The sequence below is a fragment of the Perognathus longimembris genome, chromosome 2 (assembly GCF_023159225.1).
Source record: "Perognathus longimembris pacificus isolate PPM17 chromosome 2, ASM2315922v1, whole genome shotgun sequence".
NCBI lineage: Eukaryota > Metazoa > Chordata > Mammalia > Rodentia > Heteromyidae > Perognathus > Perognathus longimembris.
Window position 1 is genome coordinate 13,747,748 of NC_063162.1, and position 20,569 is coordinate 13,768,316.

General features: G+C 44.4%; 1 protein-coding gene and 1 long non-coding RNA gene across 32 annotated transcripts in view; both read right to left on the reverse strand.

The window, feature by feature from the left end:
• Positions 1–20,569, reverse strand: part of Tcf7l2 (transcription factor 7 like 2) — a 201,530-nt gene that overhangs the window by 96,941 nt on the left and 84,020 nt on the right. The window lies entirely within an intron of this gene.
• Positions 231–19,130, reverse strand: LOC125346052. The gene is made up of 4 exons (XR_007209855.1): positions 19,119–19,130; positions 14,124–14,134; positions 2,921–2,927; positions 231–854 (listed from the first exon to the last, which is right to left on the reverse strand). It is a non-coding gene; the product is annotated as an uncharacterized LOC125346052 (long non-coding RNA).

Genomic DNA, 20,569 nt, shown 5'->3' on the forward strand with positions numbered 1-20,569 from the left:
CTAAAGCAGGGAAGAACTGAAGTTCAAACATTCCACAGATCCAGGTTACCTCATTCATTTGTTGGAGAAGCTATATGCATAGTCCAATAAATGATATGTATGTGTCTTTGTAGACATAATGCATGTCTATAAACACACAATGTTCTTCTGAAGTAAACTGGCAATGTTTAGGGCAAAAGCATCACTCCCAATTCACCATTCAGTCTTCAGTAGTGAAGTGTTCAGAGACCCCAGGAGGACTGTAACAGAGCTCAAAGACCTGACCTGGACCAGGCCTTGGTCCAGTGTCTTCCCTGGCTTATACAAATACCAAATGGACCTTTCATTGGGTTGAATTTTTCCCTAGATGGCAAAAACTAAGTCATCTGGTCTGGAAAGACTCAACTTTCTTCAACCATTGTCTGTGTCCTCACTTGTCACCAACATTCCTGAAGGGGGGAGTGGGTAAACCGACAATAAGAAGAACACAAAGTACTAAGAGAACTACACGTGAAAGGAAAGTGTCGAGGGCAACAAGAGAAACTACACACCCCAGGAAACACTAACCTCAGTTACTACTGGCTTTAACACAGGCCAAAGACATTAAGGAAATTCAAAAGCATCCATTTTCTCAGGTGAGCATCTGGGAACAGAGACAAGATAAGGACTAACCAGGTGCTAATGAGCTTTCAGTCTAGAAGTGTTTCAAGATGATGTAGTAAGAGTGAGGGTACAGAGTTAGAGCTTTAGGGGAGTCTCTCAGTGATAGTTCCAAACTTTAGCCATGGAAGAAACCAAAAATATGGTTGGCCTAATATTCTCCAGTCATAAACTGTCTACCAAATAATGTCCAAAGTATTTCAGCCATGATGTAACTAACTTCAAACTCTGCCTCTCCATGCCTCTTTTCTAGCAAGAGTTGAGTAAGAGAAAGCTTCTAACAACTTTCTGTTAATGAATACATGTAATGACAGTTTGTCTTTCTCCTCTTATTTTTCTCTGTCCATGCTTCTAAAGCTCTCTTCACCTTCATGTCACCAAAGAGACTTGTTGAAAACGTCCTCAAGCTCTTGAGACTGAAACTACAGAGATTCTCAAGGGGACAAGCATCACCAACTTTTAACTCTTCCGCAGCTAGTACACATGTCAGCTCACAAAACTGGGAATTCCCTTCGTCAAGAAAAAAGATCAGAACATAAACTGTACAGTTCCAGGGAAGGATCAATAACTGTCAAAAGGTAAACAGAGAGAAAAGGCACATACTTAATTCAAAGCCCTTTCCTCTCAATGGAGGAGCAAATTTCCTAGGTAACCCAGCCTTCTCTTTCCTCCAAAGACTTCAACAACTAAGAGAGTATGACATATATATGACTTGAACCCTTTCTCACTAATGTCTGCAATGTTTATTGCAACTATACTGGAAGAACTCCTGCCTTGGTAGGCAGAGTTAGGCTATTCTCTCAAATTCAGAAAATGCAACAAGCGAGCAAGAATTTATCTACTGAACATCCCACAGCTGGATGAGTGGATCTTCACTGCAAGGAGACGTGGGAGTGGACCTGGGAGACCTGGGGCTGTGAAGAACTTCCAGAATCTACAGGCCTTCTACAAAATGGCCCATGGTCACAAGTCCTCTCTCCCTAATTGGGGACCGGGGAGGCTGCAACCACCCTCAAGAAACTGTCCCCTAAAGGGCACTTCACTGTCTCCTGAAAGAAGCCATGAGATCAAGAATTTTCCTGAAGTTTGAGGAGTCGGGGGGAAGAAAAGGAGGAAGGGACAAATTTGGAGGAGAAACTGAATCCTTGAATGATAGATTATTCAGAGGCCTGTGGCTCACACCTATAATCCTAGCTACTCAGGAGGCTGAGATCTGAGGATCATATGTAGTTTGAAGCTAGCCTGAGCAGAGAGATTCTCAAAACTCTTATCTCCTATTAACCACCAAAAAGCTGGAAGTGGAGGTATGGCTCAAGTGGTAGAATGCTAGACTTGAGTGGAAAACGCTAAGAAAAGATCCTGAGTTCAGGACCAGTATCAGCACTAAATACATACACCATACATGCATACATGCATACATACATGCATACTAGGTTAAACGGGGGGAGGAGTTGTTGTTTTTTATAAGGAGGTATTAAAGCTTAGACAATAAAGTCCCCAGACCCTTAAAATCTGTGAGGTCATCACAGAGCTTACTAGTCTACCACTGTTAAGACCTCAGACTTCCCAAATAAGATGAAATATAACGTTGCTGTGAATTTCTCTAAGGAAAGACACATCCAGGCTCCCCATAAGCGGCCTCCACCCCACCTTCCAGCAGCAGGCCACAGCCAGCCCCCAGACGGGCTGTTCTGGGTGGCACCACTGCCCTGGAACACTTCCAACAATCAATCCTCTTCCCCATGTATTTTGGGTACCCCGTGATTACATAATGTACCAATTTATGCTTCCACATCTAGAAATGCAGTCTTCTGGGAAAAACATGCTCTTTTCGGTGTGGCCGGGGAGTTTTGCCATAGCTTGTAATTTGGGCGAAGGAAGTGACTTCCTGTCTGACAGGAAGCAGGAGCCAAAGCGCTTCTGCTTTCAAAACTGGACTGGAGAGAAAGCCTCAAGTTCCCCGAAAGAAGATCATCCTTTATCAGGGAGTCAGAGCCCAAGTCTTCCAAGATCATCAACCCGTCCCCTGACCCCTATTTATTAAAAAGAGTTTATCTAACAAGCAGCCCAAGTTCACCCAGAAGAAGGGGAGACTGCTGTCTGCTTTTGAAACAACACGGCCTTTTGAAAACTTCTGAGGGCATAATTACCAGTGGAGTTTTGAACTTTGCCCAGATAAAGACTGATACAGCAAGCTGTGCTATTTGTTTCTCTATCAACTAAGTTCAAGTATGAATAGAACTCTGGGCCTACTTAGGGCCTCCAATATTCTCTCCAAGACAAAGTTACTGTTCCTCATGCTTGAATTTTAGGAGACCAGAATCCCCCTTTTGCTTTTTTAAAACTCCAAACACTTCATTTTTATCCTATTTGGGATATTTAGAAAAAATTAAAGAACAGATAAAGTTAAAATTTGAATCGTGATGGGAAATCAAGCTTCCTTCTCTCAGTGACAGAGTCCTAGACACTGATAGGGAGAAGGAGGACGGGGGGGTACTTTCCAGATTGCACGCTTTCAAAATTCACTAGGCAACCAACTTTTTAGTTAGTAAGAAGAAAACTCACTACACACATATAGCCCCCACTCCCCCACCTCCCCCCAGAATTGTGCTTCTCAGAAATATGGCATTGAATGACAGATCACTTAGCGGGGAGGGGAAAAAAATCTACATATTTCTTACCACTTACTGACAAGTTTAATCGTTCCTAAATTTAAAATGATCGTTCCTAAATTTAAAATGGAGGTTGGGGGTGGAGGTAGGGGGGCAATTCTCTTTTTCTTCTGGAGCAACTGCTCAGCCAGCTTGGGAAGTAAACAGTTAATATTCCTCTCTCCCCTGCTGCCTAGAAAAGCAAGCTGAACAATTGAGACATTGTCCAGCGAACAAGACTCCCAGGGACTGACATTTTTGTTTATGTCCCAGTTCTCAGACTGTCAATTTCCACTAGTCCCAGGGCCTGAGCTGAAAGGACTCCGCTTCATTTATTTTATTAAAGATTCAGTGTCTGTTTTTGATTCAAAACTCCAACCTTCTCTACCAGCCCCGCCCCGCCTCTAGCCTTTTCCCCAGAAAAGTTGCCTCCCAACTTTGAGACAGTGTTGCAATTTCTTGTTAGAATGGATTGCCAAGAAAAGTAACAAAATATTTTTGAATACCAGTGTTTTTACATGGTGTGGCCAAAAAATCTCTCCCATGGTAGGAGAGGCTTTGAAAAGCAGTGCTAGGGGGCAGTCTTTAAAATCAGTCTGCCGAAAAGGCACGATAAGCAGATATCTGAACAGGCACCGATTAGTAGATATCTACAAGTGACCTCCTGTCCCGACTCCAGTGCTTTTAAATTTTTTTTCTTTTAATGCACAGATGCCACCGGAAACCCCACACTTCAGGTTCAAAAACACAGAGGGTACATCAATATTTTCCTCCCCACCCATGCCGCACTGCCTGACGAATGCTGGGACCACAGCCCAAAAGCTCCCCTGCCCATCCTGTTTCCCTATTCCTTCCCATCCCCCATCTCCATCCTTGCGGTGCCCGAGGCGGGTGGCAGGGGTGCTTTCGCAAGTTTGGGGCCAGCTCTGACACTTTATCTCGGTGAGCAGCGCCCACAGCAGGCCAGCCAGGTTTCCTGTTTGCCGGGCGGGCATGGTTTGGGGGGGAAGCCACCCTGAACAGCAGCCCTGGAATGCAGGAGAGGGTGGCATCGTGGGGTGGGCGGGGGGTGGGGGGGGTGGGGGGAGACACACTGAGAAATGCCCAGCCAAGTCTGCTGCTAACCCCACACACCCTGTCCACTCTGTGCTGGGCTCTCTTGCCACAAGCCCAAATCCACCTAACTGTATGAAGGTACCACATCCACAGATCCATGCATGTACACACACACACACACACACACACACACACACACACACACACACACACACACACACACACTCTCTCACTCCCAAACCCAAAACCTGGAACTGTCCCAGGGAACAGGACTCTTGGGAAATTGAAATCACCCTCTCTACTCAAACTGGAGGCACAAAACAGCCCCTTCATTGATAAAGTAGCTGAGAAGCCAGAGGAGGAGACATGAGCTCCTCCCCACCCCCCTGCCCCGCCCACCCCCCCCCCCTCCTTGCCGAAAAGTCACAGAGTAAAGATGATCACAATGCCTATGTTAGGGGCCCTTACCAAAAGAGCTGTGTCTGAAGCCACATTTTCCAACTAACCATCTACACCTTTCTCCTCACCCACTCCAAAACCAGCATTTGGCCATCTTCCCATTGCGCCTCTTTGTGTAGGGCTGAGGGTCCCACCCCCTTTCATCCGGCTTCTAAAGGGCCTCTTCAGATCCTTTCAAAGCCTCCCCCCAGCTCGGGGTCATCAGATTCTGAAATAAATGGCGATACTTTTATGGCATATTTGAATGTAACAAGCCATTCTCTCCCGCTTCCTCAGAGGAAGCCCTGTTGGGCAGTCACAAGTTATTACTGAACCAAGGCTGAAAGATAGTCAATCCCCAAGGGCCAAAGGTAAGACTGTTTACAGCCACCACCTTCTTCCCCCTTTCTAAGGCCCCTAGTGAACCAGTGGAGGGCACCTGGGGACATTAACTCCTTCCAGCCACAAGCTGCCCTGGGCTCTACAGGTGACCACTGAAGACCTGGCACCTCCTGCCATTTACATCTCAGCTTGGCACTGGCTTCTTAGGGTACCCTTTGACCCCTCACTTCAAATCCCGCCCCCCACACACACACACACTTTCTACAGGCTCCTATCACTTTCTAAAACTGTCTTGCCAATCCTGAAACCAAACACAGGAAGTAAGGGATCAGCTACCACTCCAACATACTATATACTGTCCACATCTGGTCTACCTATGAACAAACTACCTTTAGCCTCTCTGGGCCTCAGTTTACTCCTTCATGAAATGGTCATTATGATAATTGCAAACATCATAAGGATCAAGTTACCCTATATAGGTTGGTTTTCTATTTTATTAATCCATCTGTTCCCCCCCCCCCCTATTATTTCTCTGTTTACTGGTTTTGATCTCCATACCCTCCCCTCTCCCTTCTCCGTTGTCTACTAGAATGGAAGTTTCATAAGGACTAGAATATTCTCTGGCCCGCTGCTACAGTGCAGCTTGGCTTCTTGGAGGTAATTTGACTATTTGCTAGGAGAGTAAGAGGGAAGGAAGGAAGATCAAGACAATCACCAGTCATCTCCCTAATGACTAACACTTGTCACAATAGAAAGTAAGGAAAGCCATTGGCTACGAGTGATCTAGCGGTGGGACATACGTGGGACAGAAGCTATGGGCGACCTGGGAACTTCCTGGAGAGGACAGCATCTGAGATGCTGGAGACCAGATCCCAGGTAGCAGCTTTCAGATTCCCACTGCCTGCCCGCCCACCAGGCGTCCCCTCGAGGCCTGCACACCCCAAGTAAGTATGACGAGACTCTTCCAAGTAGCAAACGAATCAGGCCAAACCAAAAAACATTTTAAAAGCATACTTCACTGGGGGAGGTGGGGGTGGAGAAGAACATGCTATAGCACTTTTCATTTATTAATTATGCTATGGATTAGGGATCAAAGTGGTAGAAATCTCAGAGTACTTGAAATAAATGGCTTTTGTGGTTACCTAAATCCTCGCAGTCCCCAGGAATGGAATTCCTTAGGCAAAGCAGTTTCCCAGACTTCCTGCCTCCCTCCACTAACACAGGGGAGAGGCTGGTTACTCAGCACCAGACCTGCGTGCTACAATTATTGGGGCCTTCACGTTATACTTACGTGACACATGGAACTCTTCCTTCTGAACTGGCCTCAGAAGGACAGATTTTTAGCTTTAACCTCTGAATCGCAAAATCGAACCTTTCTTTCCCCTCCCTCACAATCATTTCCAAACCCAAAAATAATAGATGTCAAGACTCAAAGTCCAAGTGCCTTTCCAGAAGGTAGTAGGGTGTGGTATATCAAGTGGATCAAATCTGGGGATCGAAATCTGGGTCCCAAAGATCCAGATTTGAATCTTGGCTGAGCCACACTTGCCTTGTAATTTATCTAACTTGTGTGGGTTCTGGTTTTCTTATCTCTAAATTTGGGTAGAAATCACTGACTTCACGAAGAACTGTTGAGAAAAATGGATGAAATTAAACACTGAAAATGTCTGTCTCTGGGCTTAATGGGGTGGGGGGGGTCAAAAACCTAACAGACAGAATACTGTCCCTGCACGCCCTAATTTTGCAGTTAGCTTCTGCATCTAGACTTTGCATCTTGGACTGATTCTACTCCAAGTAAGTTGTTTGAAAAGATTTTTAAATACTAGCTTAAAATCAAATTCCTGGTTTGATACCTACCAAAGAAAACTTATGTCTACAGGTGCAGTTACTCAATATCAGGTGCCCAATCAAAATCAAGCATTCCTGCACCTGTTCCCAGAATCCAGAGCTACTGTGGAAACACAAAATGAAAGTATAGAGGGAAATACTGATGACTCTGAAGGTATTAAAATATAAACTTCATTACTTAAAACCCTGTCAAAGTAAAGTTTATAACTAGCATTGACTGGGAGAAACTATTTCCAACATTTATATCTATGTCTCCTCCTTATGTAAAGAGCTCCCATAAATCAACAAGGGAAAACTATTGGATTTTTTTTAATGAAGGCTAAAATCAGGCAAGTCACTGAAGAGACAATTAAAACACAGCAAAATGTTCAAACTCACAAATCAAAGAAATGCAATTTGGGTAAGATGCTGTGGAAACACATGAAATTAGCAAAGTCTGACAGGAGTGTTAAAATATGACTACAATTGCAGAGCACTTACACATTGGTGATGAGAATACTAATTGACCCATTGCACTGGAGAGCTTAACAATATCAACGAAAACCAAACCAAACACACCATAAGTCCTCCAGACCCCTCTTCTCTAGGACAAACCCAAGAAACTCTTACATGAATGTCTAAGCACACCTGGCCTAGGGTGGCTATTGTAGCACAATTAGTGATCTTAAAAAACTGTGAGCAACCTAAGTAGCTATCACTATAGAACCAAAAAACTGTGGTACAGCCATACAGTGGAATACTACATGACAGTTAAGTGGATGGACTGAATTTTAAATGTACAGCATGAATAAAATTCAAACAGCATTAAAACAATAAAAAAGCAAGCTATAAAAATATAATGTGAGCTGGGCACTGGTGGCTCATGCCTATAATTCTAGCCACTTAGGAGACTGAGATCTGAGGATCACAGTCCAATGCCAGCTTAGGAGGGAAAGTCCATGAGATTCTTATCTCCAATTAACCACCAGAAAACCACAAGTGGCACTATGGCTCAAAGTAGTAGCACGCTAGCCCTGAGTGAAAAAGCTCAGGGACAGCATCGTGGCCCCAAGTTCAAGCCCCACAACTTCATATTCATAAATATATAAATGAATACATACAAACATATTCATATATAGTCATATATATGAAACCACTTAAAGTTGTAAGCCACTGACATTAATTACAATGCATTGGAGAGTCTTGCACACTGGGCCTCCACAGGCTACCTGCCACATATACATCTAGTAAGCACCAATTTTGACACAGGAATTTCTCAGAAGCACAGATGATTGACCAAGGAAAGGACAGAGGTTTGAATTATTTTTTCTTTACAATACAGAGTGATTACTGTTATTTTGGATGGTGAGTATGTGAATATATTTGTTATACTATCTTTAGACCTTTTTCTCTATTGTCTGTTTAAGAGCTACAGAATAATCACTCTTTCCAGTGTGAAGACACACAAAACAGGGAATCCTACCAAAAGCCTCTATCACCCAGAGTGTGGAGAACACACATTCTAAGGGGGACTACCAGACATGTTATAAACCTCAGTACTTAGCAAGACACACATTTAAACAAAAGATAGGCACAATATTCAGCAAAACCCACTGTCCACTGGGATTTACCAAAAGCTCGCAGGCACGCGCCAGCAGAGCAGACAGGGAGGCATAACCAGGGATGAATGGGAATAGGAATAGTTCTTTTCTTCCCTCCTAGGAATCCATCAAGTCTCACATCCTCAATAGGAATTGACAGTCCTGCAGTCCTGAAGTACCCTGGCAAACAGGGGTGCTCACAAATCTGCCCCAGACTGCCTGGGCATGCTCCCAATATTGTTGGCAATGTGGTCAGGTAACACCCTCTACCCCCACCCCCCACCTGGATTCTGACTCCCCCAAATTCCAGTGGTGTGACTTTTTGTACACCATCCTCCCCCAATTAAGCCTTGACTTCCACATGTGTAAAACACAAGTAACTACAGCAAAGTGTTGCGAGGTTTGAAGCTGACAGTTACATATGAAAAGCATCAGTGAGTACTCAGCGAACAGCCAGGTTATCATATCCTTGGACTCAGAGCTCTCTGAGTCTCCCTGTATGTGTTTAACTATCAAAATGAGGGCTTGGTACCAGACCTTTCAACAGGTAAATTCTGAGAGGAAATCTAATATAAAAAAGAAAAAATCCAGCAGGGTGCAGGAGGTTCATGCCTATAACCCTAGCAACTGAGGGTCAAGGTTTGAAGTAGTCCAGGCAGAGAAGTCTGTGAGACACTTATCTCCAATTAACCAACAAATAACCAGAAGTGGAGCTATGAGCTCTAGCCTTGAGTGAAAATACTAAGGGACAGTGCCCAGGCCCTGAGTTCTAGCCCTAGTACCAGCATAAGATGGGAGGGAGGGGGAGAAGGAGGGAGGGAGGGAGGGAGGGAGGGAGGGAGGGAGGGAGGGAGGGAGGGAGGGAGGAAGGAAGGAAGGAAGGAAGGAAGGAAGGAAGGAAGGAAGGAAGGAAGGAAGGAAGGAAGGAAGGAAGGAAGGGTGGGTAAGAGAAGAAAGCTCTGATCTTCAACCAGAACTCTTAAAATAAGAGCACAACAACAAAAAATTCTGCAAGCTCTGTAATTTGGCTTCTATTTGAACCTCTGCTCCTGCTGAGCTGAGCCCATAGCCTTGCTTCCAATCCTGTGAGTTCTCTTTGCCAAATGAAAACCTGTGGAGGAAACTCACTCAGGCATTCAGATGCCAGAGCACTTGGCCAAGCCCCACCCTGCTGCTGACCTCTGGATATGGCATGGGCCACTCCGGGAGCCCCAGCCCAGGTCCCTGGGGTGAATTCCCACCCTGCTTCTCCTAGACAAATGTATTCTGATCACTTATTCCACACAGATAGCCAACATGCAGTAGCTCACCATAAGTCCTTCTGCCTCTCCACGGTTTAGTTGTTGGTTTTTTTTAAAAAAAAAAATAAATTATCCTCTGAAACTTAACAATGACATTCTTGGCATGAGATCTGTAATGTATCTTGCATTAGGCTCAGAGTGTGCTAAATAAATCAGAAATCAGAGTCAGCACACGTGTACCAAACAACAAAATAGATATGTAATTTGGTGTGTATGCCAAGGTGGAGGAGAAAACCTGCCCTTCCAAATTACATTACTCGGGTAACATTAAAGTCATCGTTCTCTTTAGGAACACCGTGGTTTTTTTCTAATAGAAGAAAGCATGTAACTAAGATTTAATAACTGTCAGAAATGCATGAGTGGACACTGCGAGCATGTAAGGTGTGGGCTGCAGGTGCAGGCCACTTGTGGCCACAGGTCAGGTCCCCAGGCATACCTGTCACGGAGAGAAGAAACCAATCTGGGTACATGGAGACCGCTAAGCCACAGCCCATCTCCTAAGCCCAAGTTCATTTCTTGGGCCATCCCATTCCAAGTCCTTTCCCAACGCATCACAGAGTATGTTTTTTGTTTGTTTTTGATGCTCTGACTAGAGATTGAACTCAAGGGCTTGAGCTCTTGCGAGCTGGTTTTTTTTTTTGTTTGTTTGCTTGTTTTTTTGCTGAAGGCTGGTGCTCTCCTACTTGAGCCACACCTCTACCTCCAGCTTTTGACTGATTCACTGGAGATAAGAGTCTCTAGATCTCACGAGCCCTGAACAGGGATCCTCATAGCTCAGCCTCCTGCATAGCTAGCATTATCATTGGAGTAAGTTTTTAAAGAGTCCCTTTACCATTCCACTTCACAAGCCCAAACAGAACTAACAGATCCAGAAGAGGGCTCACTTCTAGCATTTTCCCCTAAAATGTTGGTGCCTAAAGCAAAGGTAGCAGTTGTGCCCTCTCCCATGTCCCTTTTTCTTCTGTTACACTCATTCATACATTCTCCCTTCATAGTACAGCTCTAACATCTATGGCCTCCGAATCTTTCCCAATGCAGTGCTTCGCGATTACACTGCCAGGCCTCTGTCTAGGGACCAACTTTAAACACTGCCCTCAGCTCAAAAGCTTTGAAACAACAGCTGAAGCCTTTTGCACTTGCGGGTGACCTTTTCATACATAATATGTGCTTTAATGTCAAATGGAGAGAACCTTCGTCAGAGTAAAGTTGGACAAATAAGTCAAACAGAAAGAGCTAGCCACATATAGGCAGTTTGCCACCGATTATCCATGACAAGAAAACAATACTTCTAAAATAATACAAAGAAGTATTCCCAAGGCACAAAACCGAGAGCTTTCAGGGCAACGATGAGTATGCTAAATGGGAGCCAGAAAGACTAAAAATATGAAAACAGGAATTTTATGAAAATACCTAAAGTTCATTTTCAAAATTCCCCATGACCACAGAAGCAAATCATGGAAACTTCCCCCCCCGCCCCCCCTGCAACACAAGCCTCCCTTCACAGACGTCTGTGGGAGAAGACAGGGTACAATATGCCTTCAACTCGCGGCCTCCGGCCCATCAACCATTCTTAAAGAGGGCAGGTATGTTCTCCCACAGACCTATTTACATAATGGTAGAAGAACTGGTTCATGCTCTAGTTCTGAGAAAATTGAAAATTCACAAGAAGAAGGAATAACTCCTTCTTGTATTATAAGGCCAAGGCTTGGGTGATTGTGTTAGTTAGAACTCCTTTGGTTGTAAGTGACAGAGAACCACTTCCAACTACTTAAGGTATTGACTCCTGAGCAGAATTAAGTAGTGCCATCAAGGCATTGCCCAAACCCATTTTAGTGCCTTGCAAATGAGGGCCCTTCACTGAAGAATGAGGGACATGTACTCACAAGGGCTAATGTGCACATGTATACATGCGTACATGAAAGCTGTGCCAAACCACAATTGTGTACTCTACACAAATTTAGATCATATGCCTGCCCCTTACCCAATCACATGAACAGCAGCACCAAATGACAAAGGGAAAGTGTGGTCTACCATAGGGAAGGGGGCAGGAGGAGGGCACTTATCAGGAGAAGAAACTTGGTGGAAAGATGGCTGTCGCCTACAGAATGCTAGTCTATTTTCAGTGCTTGATTTCTTTGGATGGAAAGACAATAACAAGTGTTATTAATTTGGTTATGCCAACCAATAGCTCTGCCAAAATGGGCTGGAAAGGGGACTGAGGGAGAACAAAGGAAAGATACTTGGTTATAGTCTCAAAGGGCTAGAGATCCAACAATCACTCAGAATCTCCCATTTGACTCAAAGTTGGGCCTAACTTTAGGAGCTACAGAAAAAGGAAGAGTCCAAGTGGGTGCTGATAAGGAGCTCCATGGGTTACTTGGTTTCTAGGAACCACAGGGTGAATCAGAACCAAAGCTGTCCTCCCTTCCTTCTCTGGACTGCTGAAAGGTTTTCTACGTTTCTCATCCAGGCACCCATGAAATAGGAAAGACAAGAGGCCTTCGCCCCACTGCACTTGGACCCAGGCTGACCTTGTCTCTCTCATGGCTACAAAACAGCCTTAATGATGCACTTAATCACTGCCCAGATCCACCTACTACCTGTGCTGAAACTGGAAGGCAGATTGCATCACACCCCCCAGAGATGTGCAGGAGCCTCATAGCAGAACACACACACACACACACACACACACACACACACACACACACACACACACACACAATACCTCAGGGCCAGGTAGGGCTCAGATATATATAGACAGACATCTAGGCTGCTCAAGGTACAGTGAGCGTGACAATGGCAACATCGTGACCTTGGCTACATAAGGTCTAGACAACACAAAGCTAAGAGAACAGACTGGGTTTCCACTTAACAGACCTGGATATTGTCCATGCAGAACCCTGGAATCCCAAAGTCCACCTTTCAATCAGGTGACCAGATTGAGAAGGTTTCCATCTCTAGTGTGGAATGATCTATCCAGATCAAGGGTAGATGACAGTTACTTACAAAGGTATAGGAATCAAGGAGATCAGCAAAGACATTAGGCTGCATCCAAGTGGGAAACAAAGGCAGAATGGACTCTAGTGGTAATGGCATGGGGGGGAGGGGAGGCTAAAAGATCATATTCCACATAGATGGAAGGGAGAGTAGGCCAATGAACTACAAGCCCACATGATGGGCTAATCAGATGAAGGGGAATGTACGAAGAAAAGAGAATCATGAATGTGATCCAAGGTTGAGGACATTAGCAACTGGTTATGTTGTCCAGCTTCCTGAAGATGGTAGACACAGGAAGCATCAAGCTAAGAGGTGGTCTAGAAGTTTGATTCTGGACACGCTAATTTTCCCATCTGTTTGATATGCAGATGGTGGCTGACCCAGGACACCAGTATTCTGGAGTTGACAGGAGCACGCTTCTTCTTGTCTGGTGATTCCTGAGCAACTCAGCCAATTCAGGGTATTGCACATGACTAAGTCCAACCTCAGTCTCACAGTGCCCTTCTCTATAGAGTCCTACTGATCTCCCCCTCCCAGTAAACTCCAAAAGACAAATCATAAGTCCAGCTGTTTTTGTGGTTGTTGTACAAAAACTTCACCTGCAAATGCAGGTCAAGTGAAGTATAATATCATTAACATTACTGAAATAGAACCATTTCCCATAACCAGTGATCAAGTCTTGCATTTCCCAACTGGGCACACTCTTAAACCACGACTGGAAAGAGACAGGAGCTGCCCAGCCTGACTTGCTGGCATTTTGTGTAACCATGTTCCACACATAAACGCTGCAGCAGCCATTAGACACGCTCGGCTGTGAGCTGGAATGTAGAAGTGTGGATTATCAAGTTACTGGCCAACCACACACAATGTCATAACCCAAAACAGTCTTTCTCTCCAAAACATGCCACCACATCAGGTAGAAAGTAGACGCGTGGAAACACTTATGCTAAACAAGACACTTGTGACTCTCCATGGTTAGGACATAATCACACTCGGGGCACACAAAATCAGCAAAAGGTCCCTCGCCAAAAACGGATTTTCTGCCTAATTAATGGTAACACCACACAGTGGAAAGGGAGAAAAACCACATGCCGAGAAAGCAACCAACTGGGCGCTCCTTGGCTTCAAGAAACTTACAATCTGGCTAAGAGAAATAAGCAAGCACCAGAGCTAGAGTTAGTCAGCAAAGACAAGAAATGACAAGCAGGATGGAATGGGTGCCAAAAGAACACTTTTGTTTTATTTACAGGAAAGATAAACATGGGCCAAACCATGAGTTTAGCTCTAAGTAGATCTATGTTAATTTAAAACAGGCTCCTATGCTTGGTAAACACAGCAGGTGCTGAAACAAAAACAGTTTCTCAAAGAAAGTCCCAAGCTGGTTTCCTAGGCAGGGAGAGAGCTGGGCCAGTGAGGCTGGGAGGGCCTTCCCCAGCACTGCGTAGATGCAGTGATAAACAGATTTACTGGCGCTGCCTGCCCCGGGGCTTCCCTAGACCTACCTTAGGAAAGAACTCTTTTTTTCTTTTGTCCAGTAATCTTATTAAACAAACGTCAGGAAAGGCCAACCAGGCTCTGCCAGCCAGACTTCCCCCATTCCCCAAACACAACAGGACCCAGCATTGAGAAACAGCCCTGAGTGAGCCCAAGGCTGCCAGCCTTCCCTCCATGGACTGGGGGCTCATCTCAAGATGTGGAAATCTAGTTGGCATCTCAGAGTGGTAGGTGTGTTTGCCCAGAAACCTAATCGAGGGTCATCCACTTCACCAACTCACACCAAATAAGTCTATCTGCCCAATAAGATGACAAAGAACCAGGTACGGTGGTGAATGCCTGTAATCACATTCAGGAGGCTAAGGTAGGAGGATCAGACAGTTCCTCCTCTTTAAGGACAACCTGGACTACCAGGAAAGATTCTGTCTTGGTGGCGGGGGGGGGGGGGGGGGTACTTAAGCATATTCTGAGGTTTAAGGTACACCAAAAGCACATGCCACATGGTGGATCAAAAGATAGGGCCTAGTCTAAAACCTACATGTGAACTAGCCAACAAGTCCTCTGTTTGCCTTTCTGGAAGATCAGCTGCAGGACACAGGGCTGGGTCTCTGTCCTAGGGCAGGAAGAGAAAGGGGCTTAGCTCTCCAAAGAAACCTGAAGATATTAAGGCCTTAGATATTAAGACCACTGTGGTCTTAGTAAGTCTCACTCACACATGGTGAAACCTTCAGGGAAAATAAACTGTGGCCATGGATCAAAATAATAACCTTAAAGAAAACAAAAAACAAAAAACAAAAAACCTCTGGTTCCCCTTTACCATTCTTGCTTAAGAATCTGCCCCAGTGGAAGAGGAACACAAGGACGGATACACAAAACAATGATAATCATCTCATGGTTATCCAAAAACAAAAAGACAATATAAAGACTCAGCAATACAGCACTTAGCAAATTGGGCGCAATCATGTATCGTTATGTGGTCTTTAAATGAATTTTAATGGCATGGGGATGTGCTTATCAACTACAGTGATTTTTTTTTTTAATGCTGGAAATACTGAAAGTTGATAGGAGCTCAAGAATGTTAAAAGAACAAATGTAAATATTAATATATTCAGAGATAAAAGCCTACAAGAAAATATATCAAATTATTCATAATTCTAACTCTGAATGGTGAAATTATAGTTTCTTTTCCAAACTGCCTATAATAAACATAAGGTTTATGAAGGAAGAACCCTTATATTCATTTAAAAATTAATCTTACTTAACTTCCCTTATATTCATTTAAAAATTAATTTTACTTAACTTTAGAGATAGAACGTTTGAATCAAAAATCAGCCATCCCTGTCAGGCACCAGTGACTCATGCTTATAATCCTAGTTATTCAGGAGGCTGAGATCTGAGGATCATGGCTTGAAGCCAGATCTTATCTCCAATTAACAGCAAAAAGCCAGAAATAAAGTTATGGCTCAAGTGATAGAGCACTAGCCTTGAATACAAAAACTGAGGGACAGCCCCTAGGCTTTGAGTTCAGGCCCTAGCCTGGTACCGAAAGGACAAATCATAGTAATAAGAGCAATAATAATAATAATAATAATTGCCATAGCATCCTTACATAGTTAAAAATTACCTGTCACTTAAGATATAAATCCCAGTCAAGGATAATCCTGCAGAATAGACTTGGCAATGGGGAACCAGGGCATGGGGTAGGGTATGCAGGAAGCCCCTTAAAATCAAGACATATCAGCACATTCCATGGAGCAAGCACTTTGAGAGATTTTGACCCATGGTAAAAGGGAGAACTCAGCGAAGTCCATACCATGCCCCCAAAGAAAAGGTCTCCCTGGGGACACAGACCCCCCCCCCCCCCCCAGTTCTTCAAGGGTCCAAGAACAGGCAGGACATCAGTGAACTACCAAACAGTGATGAAGCCTCAGGACTGTGGCTGCGGGAAGCAGAAGAGATGGCAGGGCTCTCATCTGAAATGACTCAATCCCTCTTTCTACCACATTCGTGGTCAGCCGCTGCACCAGGAACCCAGCCTCCAAGCACTTCAGAGTTTCTTCGAAAAGAGAAGGATGCTTTTTGGACTATGGACCCTAGGTTCTACTACCTTGGTCCAGGGTCCACTGAGGAGTTTAAACCACATACTTTCTGGAAAGCACTTTTTTTTTTTTTTTTTGCCAGTTTTGGGGTTTGGACTCAGGGCCTGAGCACTGCCCCTGGCTTCTTTTTGCTCAAGGCTAGCACTCTGCCACTTGAGCCACAGCACCACTTCTGGCCATTTTCTGTATATGTGGTGCTGGGGAATCGAACCTAGGGCTTCATGTATGGGAGGCAAGCTCTCTTGCCACTAGGCTATATCCCCAGCCCTGGAAAGCACTTTGATTCTGTTCAGATGGAAGCCTAATTCTTCATGTTAGCTACTCCTGGCTCTCCTTAGAAAAAGAACAGTGCTCAGAAGCTTGCTTTATGCCTTAGACAAAATAGACCATCCTCATCACAGCCCATTCTGTGAAGTAGGAAAGTTCTTACTCAGTTGCTGCCAGGACACATATACCAAGTGTTCTAGAAAGTCTGGCTGAGTCACAGATAAGTGCATTCAATAGATACAGTGAATGAATGAAGAAAGGAGTAAAGGTACAGCACTCAGATAAGAAGTAGAAAGCCGGGAGCTGGTGGCCCGTACCTATAATCCTAGCTTCTCAGGAAGCAGAGATCTAAGGATCATGGTTCAAAGCCAGCCTGGGCAGGAATGTCTGTGAGATTCTTATCTCCAACTAACCACCAGGAAATGGGAAGTGGAGCTGCGGCTCCAAGTGGTAGAACACTAGTCTTGAGCAAAAAAGCTTAGGCCCAGACAAGCCCCATGAATGACTCCCCCCCAAAAAAAGTAGAGAGAGTGAAGACCATCCATGAATAAGCCTTTAGGCAATCAGTATAGGTCCCCACACCTGCATGTCACTCAAAATCCACTACCATCAGACACCTCTCACCTCAGCCGCAAAGAAGCCCCTCCCCTTCCCACTAGGTGCTAATGAGTCCTTTGCAGTAGCCTCAAAGCTCACACCCAGAAATCAAACCCCACCCTTCTGCCTGATGTAAGTTGTCTTTAGAGGCTAGTGGGCCTCCTGAGCCATAGCCTCATACAGATAATGGGGGATCCTCTTGCTGCACCCCACTAACAGCACTGGGCATTACCACATACACACACTGTGCCCTGGGTGCCCACTTACTTATCTCTTTCTCAGCCATCTTGGCGGCGTTTAAGTGGATGGTGGCCTTGCTTCACCTCCTGCCTCCCACCATGCCCAGTTCCTCCTCTGCAAGAAAGATGATGAGACACCGGCAAGCATCCAGAACAATGCCTGACACGAGGGAAGTGCCACTGTGCCCACTGGTCATTCATTCCAACTATTCTCAATATCTAGAAAGCTTTTTCAACACACCAGGGCAATGAATTCCATAATCTCAGCACAAGACAAACGCAAACTCCGGTAGAAAGCGGCTCTTCGAACATTCCCCACTCTGGGACTACAAGCCTCCGGCCATCTTCCTTTCTCCCTCAACAGCCACATCTACTCCATCAACACGTTCTGTTGGTATTTCCTTCAGATCCATCCACACTCACCAACAAGCAGGGCTCGACACAAGCCACCAATGTGAAGAGCCGATCCCCACCACGGTAAGATGCCAGATCATCATCCCCCCCTCCCCCCGAGCCATTCTCCCCAACCTCTGCCCACCCCACCTGACTTTGTCCTTCACTCAAAGCCAATTCTTTCCTTCGAGACTTATATACGCAGTTTTCCTTCGCCTTTTCTGGTCTCCTATTCCCAGTCTTTCTCTTAAACTCCAATCAATCCTTCACATTTCATTTTTAATATTTTTTTTACTTTTCGTTAGCACATAACTATATAGACAAACTGGGATAGTGTGGTTATTTCCTTATGTGTATACAACACGCAAGGATCAGATCAGGGTAATAACATATCTACCATCATTTGTGTTGGGAGCATTCAACATCCTCTCCGCTGGCCATTTTGAAATGGACAATTCAATATGGACAACCATCGTTGGTCTACTATGCCACAAAACACTGAAGGTTATTCCTCCTGTTCCAATTGTACCTTATTAATTGCCCACTGAAAGTTATTCCTCCTTTTCCAGTTGTAGCCCCTTAACTGTCCTTTCTTCAAGACCATTTCACACAAAACCACCCAGGCACATAAATCCTACCTACTTGGCCAAGTCTTCTTTCTCAGCACCTGGCCCACACAGGTAGATACTTGATGATTTGTGTTAGTCCTCACGTCTAACACAGAGCCTCCTAGCAACCTGGCAGGCCCCAGAAAACATGTGGAAGGACATACAAAACCCTAGGACAGATAACCAAATATCACATGCATTTACCAATAAAAAGAATGCTCTCAACATAGTGGTTTTTGTTTTTTTAATTAACGATGAGTAAGCTCCCTTGAACTCTATAGAAAGAAAACTGAAAGACTCTTCAGGCCCTGAGCTTACTTGAGACGCTCAGCACAGACGGAAGACACCCTGTCTGAAGTTCTACTCATCATGCGAGATTTCCTAAGTTGCCCACTCTCTTTCAGCATTTAAGCAATCGCAATGAAAACATCTGCACCTCCACCAGTGTCTGGCGGGCTTTCTTTCTCCAGATTCAGCCTGCTTTCTCATCCCACACTCCGATGCTCATTACACAACAAAACACACAAGACGAAGAAACATGAGCAATCTACCCCAAGGTAAAACTCCACACTGACTTCAAAAGGAAACCCCCAAGACAAAATTGTAAAAAACTTTTGAAGCCTTTTGCTGGTTTGTAAGATACATATGATACCAAAATACCACCATTTGGGGTCCAGACTCCTTTTTTTGCCTGGTATAAAAGAAGTTAAATGAAAGTCTTTGTATAGCAAAGACACCGGAGGTGGTATCCAGGGAACAGCTCCTAACCCATAGCTTACTGCTGCTGGAGGCGCCAATCTGCTGGCCAGTGTGCACAAAAACACTACCACTCAGCCCAACACACCAATTTCCCCCTCATTGTATTAGAAAGAAACAGGAGCAAAGAATTTAAAATATAGATCTCAAAATATTGCAGAGAGAGAAAAACAAACTTGCATAATAAATTAGAAAATGGAACGGGTGCTAGGCTCCACATGGCTCATGCCAGTAACCCCAGCTGCTCAGAAGGCCGAGATCTGAGGATCCTGGTTCAAAGCCAGCCCAGGCAGGAAAGTCCATGAGAATCTTATTTTCAATTAATCACACACACACACACACACACACACACACACACACACACACACACACACACCCTTCAAGTGGAGTTCAATTCCAAGTACTGCCACAGAGAGAAATGGAAGAGAAAACGAAAATGGAAACAGAAATGGGGGAGGGAGGTAATCAAGACATCTCTAGGAATGATTTCTCTTTTGAACACAGATCAGGAATCATCAGATTATAATAAATAAGCAAGATGCTCTATCAGCCACAGGACCTAAAATGTGGAGGTTTCTTACTTTAAATATCATTGGGTAGAGCTGGGGTTATAGCACAGTGGTAGAGTGCCTGCCTAGCGTGCACAAGGCTCTGGGTTTCATTCCCAGCACCAGAAATGCATGAATGAATGGATAGATGAAGAAATACCTATTAATGGATAAACTCAAATCCACTTGCTAAGAACACTTATTCCATACATCAATTTTTAATAACATGGTAACCCATATAACTACATGAAAAACTCCAGTCCGATTAAAATATTCTAAGAAAATGCTTCAAATTCCCATATGAGAATTCTCTCCCAAACGGGTACTAGAGAACTGATTTTTGTTTGTAGCTTTAGTTGTAGCTTCTAGTGATTACCCACAAAGCCTGCACACTTCTCTATTTTCAAAGTGAAACATCAGAAATAATTATGAAACAGTTTGGCCCAAAAGTTACAATAAATCCACATTTCAGAGAAATAAGGAAGCAATCCTTAGAAGATTATTTTGAAACACGTCTGGTGATACACTGTAAGGTGACAACATTTTAACAGATTTGAAAAGCAAAGTGGGAGGAAGAGAAGCCACAAGTATGTGGAGATGAGTTGGACATTTGTGGCCAAATCTGAACATAAACCAGTCCAATCTGAACATACACCAGTCCCTCTGGCCAATGCTAAACGTGGCCAATGATAAACTATAAAATAAAGACACAAGCA